The sequence below is a fragment of the Acomys russatus genome, chromosome 13 (assembly GCF_903995435.1).
Source record: "Acomys russatus chromosome 13, mAcoRus1.1, whole genome shotgun sequence".
Lineage (NCBI taxonomy): Eukaryota > Metazoa > Chordata > Mammalia > Rodentia > Muridae > Acomys > Acomys russatus.
The window spans coordinates 31,648,926-31,655,907 of record NC_067149.1 but is presented as its reverse complement, the minus strand read 5'-3'; positions in this window follow the sequence as shown (position 1 = coordinate 31,655,907).

The window sequence follows — 6,982 nt, the reverse complement described above, 5'->3', positions numbered from 1 at the left end:
TCTGCACCTACTACTGTGGTCTAAACAGTTGCATAAGAACATTTAAACCACAAATTCTTACACTAGCCATTTGTGGACCCAAGACTATGGGGCTTTACATCAGTTCCTCAAAGAAAACCAAGAGCTACGTTCTCTATGCTCCTTTGAGATATGGCTGAGTTTCACAACTCTGTGACTGCCCACTAAAGCGTATCAACACTTGTCTTCATTATGTCTTGATAACTCCTCAGTCTTTCACTCCAGTGCACCTCAGAACATAGTGAGGAATTCTTTTGTGGCTTCACTATTTCAGAAATGAGAAATTCACTTTCTGTGCAGGAAATCATTCAGGAAGGGTTTGGAGATGACAACTGGTTAAAGTATGTAAGTGTGGGGGTGATTGTCCTATTATGAAAGTAAAGAATATTCATTGCACAGATTTGGCAAAATAAACATTTATATATGTGCAATATGTGTACACACATGCATAATTATATATACATATTTCCATAATAAAATGAAAAATGTCAAAGGCGATAACTAGTCACATCACTGGAGATTTCTAAAAACTCTCTTTTCTAAAATTAAACTTTGGTAAATTATACCATAGTTTGTTTTTTGACTTATGTCCATTAAACAGGATTAGAAGTTGTAAAAACATAAATCAAAATGATCAGTGGAGTCCTTACTATAAGCAAATCACAAAGCAGTCAATGCATATGTCCTTATGGTAAACAAGGTTCCCAATCTTGTTTGTGAGAGTGTCAGGATATTAGTCTTTACAGCAAAGAAAAAAGTATGGTTGATTTTAAAGGTCATAAAGCCTCTGACTTCAAGTGTGTTCAGTAGCCTTTCCAGCATTATTATCTGAAACACCTCTACACTAGGTAGGAAGTCTATTTTGTGAGTTTTATTTGTTGTTGAAATTTTTGAATTTAATCTGGCATGAGACTAGTGAGGAGCATAAGGGGTCCTTTTCCTGTCCAGTGCCTGACCATGCCCTGTTTGCCCTGCTTCTTTCTATCCTGCCTCAATACCTGAGAGCTCTGCCTTTGTGTTTAGTGGATTTTTAGCATAAGCTTGATACCATATGTACATACAAACTAAGTTTAGCTAAAACACTAATGTAGGTTCAAATATCAATGTAAAAAGATGCTTATTAACATCTTTTAAGTTTATATAAAACATTGATATATGGTCAAACACCAATGTAAAAGGATGCTTACGAACTAGAATTTAAAATAGAGAAAATTTGGCAATAGCATAGCTATCCAATATTAATAAAACTGTTAAGAATTTTAAAATGAATTTTCAAAGACAAGTGAGTACTAAGAGAAGCATAAAAATAATATCATCAAAATAATGATTAATAATAAAATAAAACACCACAAATTTGATGTAAATGCAATCTAAACTTTTGCAGAGAAAGAATTCTGTGAACTTAAATTTACTCAGGAAATGACACTGGAAGAAGTGCATCAACTGGCAAGTTCTATTCTTTAGGGGAGGAAACAGAAAAGGAGGACTAGATCTTCAATAGTTATGAATTATTTTCGTATAAAACTAAATTTTAAGAAACAAAAATACTTCTTCACTACCATAGATTCTTTGCATAGGTAGTAAGGGCAAAATATATGAAACAACAAAAAAAAAAAAAAAAAAAAAAGAGAGAGAGAGAGAGAGGCATGGTCTTCCTGTTTGTGAGCTGGGGCTGGGTTTGGGAGTCAAGAGGCAGAGCTCAGAATCATACAAGAGCAGGAAACAGTGAAGAAGACATATTGAGTGCGAGAGACGGTTGATGAGGAATATGAGGGTAGGGAATAGACCGTAAAGAGAGATGCAGCTGATTGGGTGGGCTGTAATGACAGTGAGCAAAGCCCTGGGTGTCATGCTTAAGTAATTAGCCTTCATCTTCTAACCACTGTAGGTATTAGTAGAAAATGACAAGATCAGATTTATATGTCAGGGATATAACTCTAGTTTGACAACTTTATAGATTCAGAATCAATTAAAGTTTCAATGACATTGGATGTCCTGATTTACCAAGAATGAAATAAAAAGGCCTGAGGTGATAGCTCAATTGGTTAAATTCTTGCCTTGCAAGTATGAGGACCTGAATTCACTATCCCAGAGCTTAAGTTACAAAGGTTGGCATGACAGCCTACAGCCATAATCTTAGAGCTGGGGAGGGAGAAACAAGTAAAAAAAATCCCTGGGCTCATTGATAGCCAAACTGGCTTCCCTGCCATGTCCCTTACCAATGACAGACTGTGTCTCAAACAAACTGGTGGTGGTACTTAAGGAATAAAATTCAAGTTTGTATTCTACCCACCCCCTCGCATATATGTTTATACACATGCACACAGCACACACATTTGTGTGTGTGTGTGTGTGTGTGTGTGTGTGTGTGAGAGAGAGAGAGAGAGAGAGAGAGAGAGAGAGAGAAAGAGAGAGAGAGAGGAGGAGAGAGAAAGAGAGAGAGAATGACAAAAGGTAGGAAAGAAAGCACTCAATTGATTTGAGGATGGCTTAAGTTCAATGGTTACTTCATGAGAAGAAAGAGTTTCTTGATTCTTTCAGCAAATAATCTTTAACTGCAAGGGAGTGGGGAGCCAGATACATTTCTAGACAATTATGAAAAGTACATGGATCCGAAAAGCACCCATTCTGGCACTTACTAGCCACATACCTTCAGGTCTGTAACAATCTCTCTGAACTGTTCCTCACTTTTTATTTTAACTGGAGCTAACAAACAGCTCCCAGATTCCCAGTGACAGCCTACAAAAGAAAGCTGTGTAACTTAGTGAACATCTACCAGAAGGACAATTATTATGCATGAGCCCAACAGCCCATGGATGCTGATGGTAAAAAATAGCTCAAGGGCGATCACTTAACTTAGAGAACTGTGAAACTAAGTAGCTCATGATTAGTACATGAGTAACTCAAATACTTTAACATATGTCTAAAACTGCTATGAAGAGACACAGTGGGGCTTCAAAAAACAAGTAGACTGTAACTACTGATATTATCTAAATAGTACCAGTGATTTAATGTCTAAATCAATACAAATAAAATGTTTATTAATATTAACTATTACATAGTGTGTGTAAAAATTCAATGGTAACTCTCCTAGCTCATTAGTATGCTACTTGCCTACTATGCATGGGGCATCGGACTTGATTCATCGCACCACAAAAAAATAAAATAAAGCTCTCCGCTAGAAAGGATACAGCAGAACAGTGTGTAGAGAGAGCTTTGTCACTCTACTTAAGTTCTACTAGTAATTTGCTAATGTGGAGACTGGGAGTTCCAAGCCCAGAATCTCCTCTCAGTGTGCCTGGTGCCAGGCTCTCCCTGCCCCCCAACCCCCTCTCTCTGAGATGAATGTGTCAATGCTAAATGTAACTATTTCAGTCAACAGCTGTCACTCTTCTATTTTGCTAGCTTAATCTTGATCCAGCACATTAGTCAGAAATGCAGGAAAACTTGGAGATTTTTAGAACAGAAGTAAAAACATCACTGCAGATATTATGAAAAATATTCATTAAAAGAAGGTTATATTGGGATATGAACATTGAGAATATAGTTGAGGAATGTAACTCATTTAGGGCGAGTTTCATTTGGATTGGCAAAATCTACACATCTATTTCTGAATGAATATTTCAGTTGATATGAATTTCTTTAGACATTAAAGTAGACATTTGATAGGAATTAGATCTATATATGAATTCAAACCCAGTGTACAAACTTTGAAACTAATATTACTTATGAGCTGGGCACTCTCTTCTCTTTATAACATTGTGCACCTGTAAAGAAGTGGCAGAGGTGACATTCTTAGTAGTGGTACCAATGTTAAAGAGAGGAAGGAAAGAAGGAGAAAACGGCTACTTAGTCATGGGAAATAAATCCTTAAGTAAAATGTAAGTTTACAATAAATATAAGGAAGGTGATCAGATCTCTGGATTCCATCCCCTGCATCTGTGTTTTATAAGTGCATGGTGTATTGTTTGGTGTATGAGTAGGTAATATGTGTGTGGTATGTGCACATATGTGTTAGCAGGCCCAATTGCAGAGACTCTCGGAGGACGCCAGGTGCCCTTACTCTATTGCTTTCTGTCAAAGTTTCCCCCTGGACCCCGAGATTTCCATATCTTGCCTAGGTTGTCTAGCTAACAAGCTTCAAAGATCTGTGTCTGTTCTTCCACCGTTCTGGGAATGTAGGAAAATGCAGCCACATACCACTTTGGACACGAAGACTAGGGATATACTCAAGTCCTTATGCTTGAGCAAAAAGCACCCTTCTTATCCAATGAGAAATTGGCCTAATATACCCACTCTGTAGTTTTTCCTTTGGTTCTGGGACTTATTTATGTTATAAGATAAGTATTCTACAGCATAGAAATTCAGTTACGAACCCTTATCAAATATAAACCAATTAAACAAAATGTGCCTCCTCTTGGTGCCCCCCACTCTAAAGGTAGGCAATGCTATTAATGTGAGAGGAAACCTTATGATTAACTTGTTAAGGAGTTCCTACCTCTGATGATAACACAAACACATTTAAAAGTATGGGACTTCTAGTGACTTTCTCAAACCATGCACGTGTCCTCAGTGAACATAGTAAGGACATTGACCCATTCAAGGTATTTAGGACAGAGTTGAACTGTAAAGCAAAATGTGAAAGGGCATTTCACAACTGACAGCATTCTAACAAAGGCATGTTTGATCTGCAAAAGGACCATGTGCTTATGTTACAAGAATAATTTCAAAATGAGGAAGTGGAAATTCAGAAGGCTGAATTAACTCTTTAAAGTCATATATAATATATGACAAGCTACAATGGTTGAACACAGAACCTAAGTACTGTGATTTCAATTCATTAATTATAGATAAAATGTCTATTTTCTGTAATGATAGTGGTTTGTATTTTATGAAGGTAGTCCATTTACAATGGCACAAAACCCTCTTAGTCTTTACTATGAAAAGAAGACATTTCCCCCCAAGCATCAACTGTTAGTTGTTACAAAGAAGCAAGCAAGCTGTGGACCCATCGCTTTTTTATTCAGGATGGTGTCAATTATAAGCCTTTACTTTCATCTATTCCTGCTTAAAGCGAATGACACAAAAGCCAGAGTGCTACCACTTCCTTAGACTCTCCACATAATCCAGCCATCATATAAGAGCTCAAAAGACTTCTTATTTTCCATTCATTACATCTTTGCTGCTCAGAATTTATTATACAAGGGGCCCTTTGATGGTGCAGAAATGAGCGCTTTTTGAATCTCTGGCAGCAGAGTGTTGAAGAGAGCCCTTGTAGGGACAGTTCATCACTCTGCATACATGCTAAGTACCCACTTGGCACAGGATTGTTCTTTCTATTGGACTTTCATGGCAAGCACAAACTCACAGGAATGATGGGGGGAGGAGGGAGAAGAGCAAGAATCTGTTTCCCTCAAACAAACAAACAAACAAAAACAAGGGGCTATTCCTGTTTTCATTTCAAAATATGATGCTGTAATGGGAGGAGAGACTCTTTGTTTCATGAAGCAGAGCCTGAGTTATGGGGGAAGGATGTGGGGCAAGAGCAGGTGAATGACTTTTATAAAGGCTAAGACACAAGTATGATGTACTAAGTATGTATATATATATGTGTGTGTGTGTGTGTGTGTGTGTGTAATCTAAAGTATAAAGACTTAGCTCAAGCTCAAATACAACAATTAAGATAATTTTCTCTTTTTCCCTAAATAATATAAGATGATAAAATTTACTGTGAATCAATCCATGATGATATCATTAAAATCCCAATCCCAGAGGGCATTTCATAGTCCCTTAGGAAAAAAATAAAGTGTAGCAGATGAATGCTAACCTTTTATCTAGAGAATGCGAGAAAAAGAAGATTTTTAATCCTTCTAAATCCACAAATATTTATCCCTCTCTTTACTAAGGTTGAATTTTAAAGTTAGATGTGCTGGAGTGCTGTGAAGGTAAGATGCCATTAAAATGTCCATAGGACATGGACTCTGTTCTGAGGAGCTCAAGCCTTTTTGATTGGAGAAGTACAAAAATTTCTTATATAATGCTTCAGTTTAGTCCACACCTGGGGTGAGCACAACTGCATCTGCTTCTTTATCTCAGTAAAAGCTTGTGAGGCCACACAGGCATAGGGGAGGCTGACTGGTCAGAGAACCTTTTGTCACAGCACCATCTCCCTTGTCATGTTTTTACACATCAATAATCAAAAATAATGGAGCTTCAGAAAGGCGCTACAATCAGAAAAAAAAGTTATGACCAATTTATAATAAATTGTATTGGTCTTAAAACATGTTGGCAGAAATTATAATTAGTAAGAAGTGAAATGTAACACCACTTTCAGATAAAAAGCAGGATCCCCTTGGAAATAACACATGGGGTTAATACAAAAATCAATGTTCACCATGCTGGTTGCTTGCAAAATTACACAATTAATCCTGTGTAAACTAACCTATCAGTGATGCACACTACAGGGTTGCTGACGACTGCTAAATGGCAGAGTGTATTAAAGAGGGAGAACTTTAATGAGCTCCCATGAGACTCTATGAGACTCTAAAGATTTAAATCACCTTTTTTTTCCTTCCTAAAAGAATATTTTTATTCTATTTAATAGATACTGCTCTTCATATCTCATGAATACATGGCCAATCCCACTATTAAATCAACCACCAGAAACTGGAAGACAGGCTAGGCTGAGTCTAAAATATGTTACTGAGCTGATTTCAATGTATTGGAGGGCTTAGAGATCCACACAAGATGCCACTTTGGCCTCAACATGGAAACCCTCATGCATAATCTATTTCCATCCCATATTATTTGACTCTCGGAGGTTAATAAGCAGTTAGAAATTTGCATTTTTTCACATACTACATATACCACATGAAGATATACAGTCCTGTGTGCATTTGATATCTGCAAGTCTGTTTTATTCCATAGCAGGAAAAAACAAATAAACTAACCTCTTAGGTGCAGT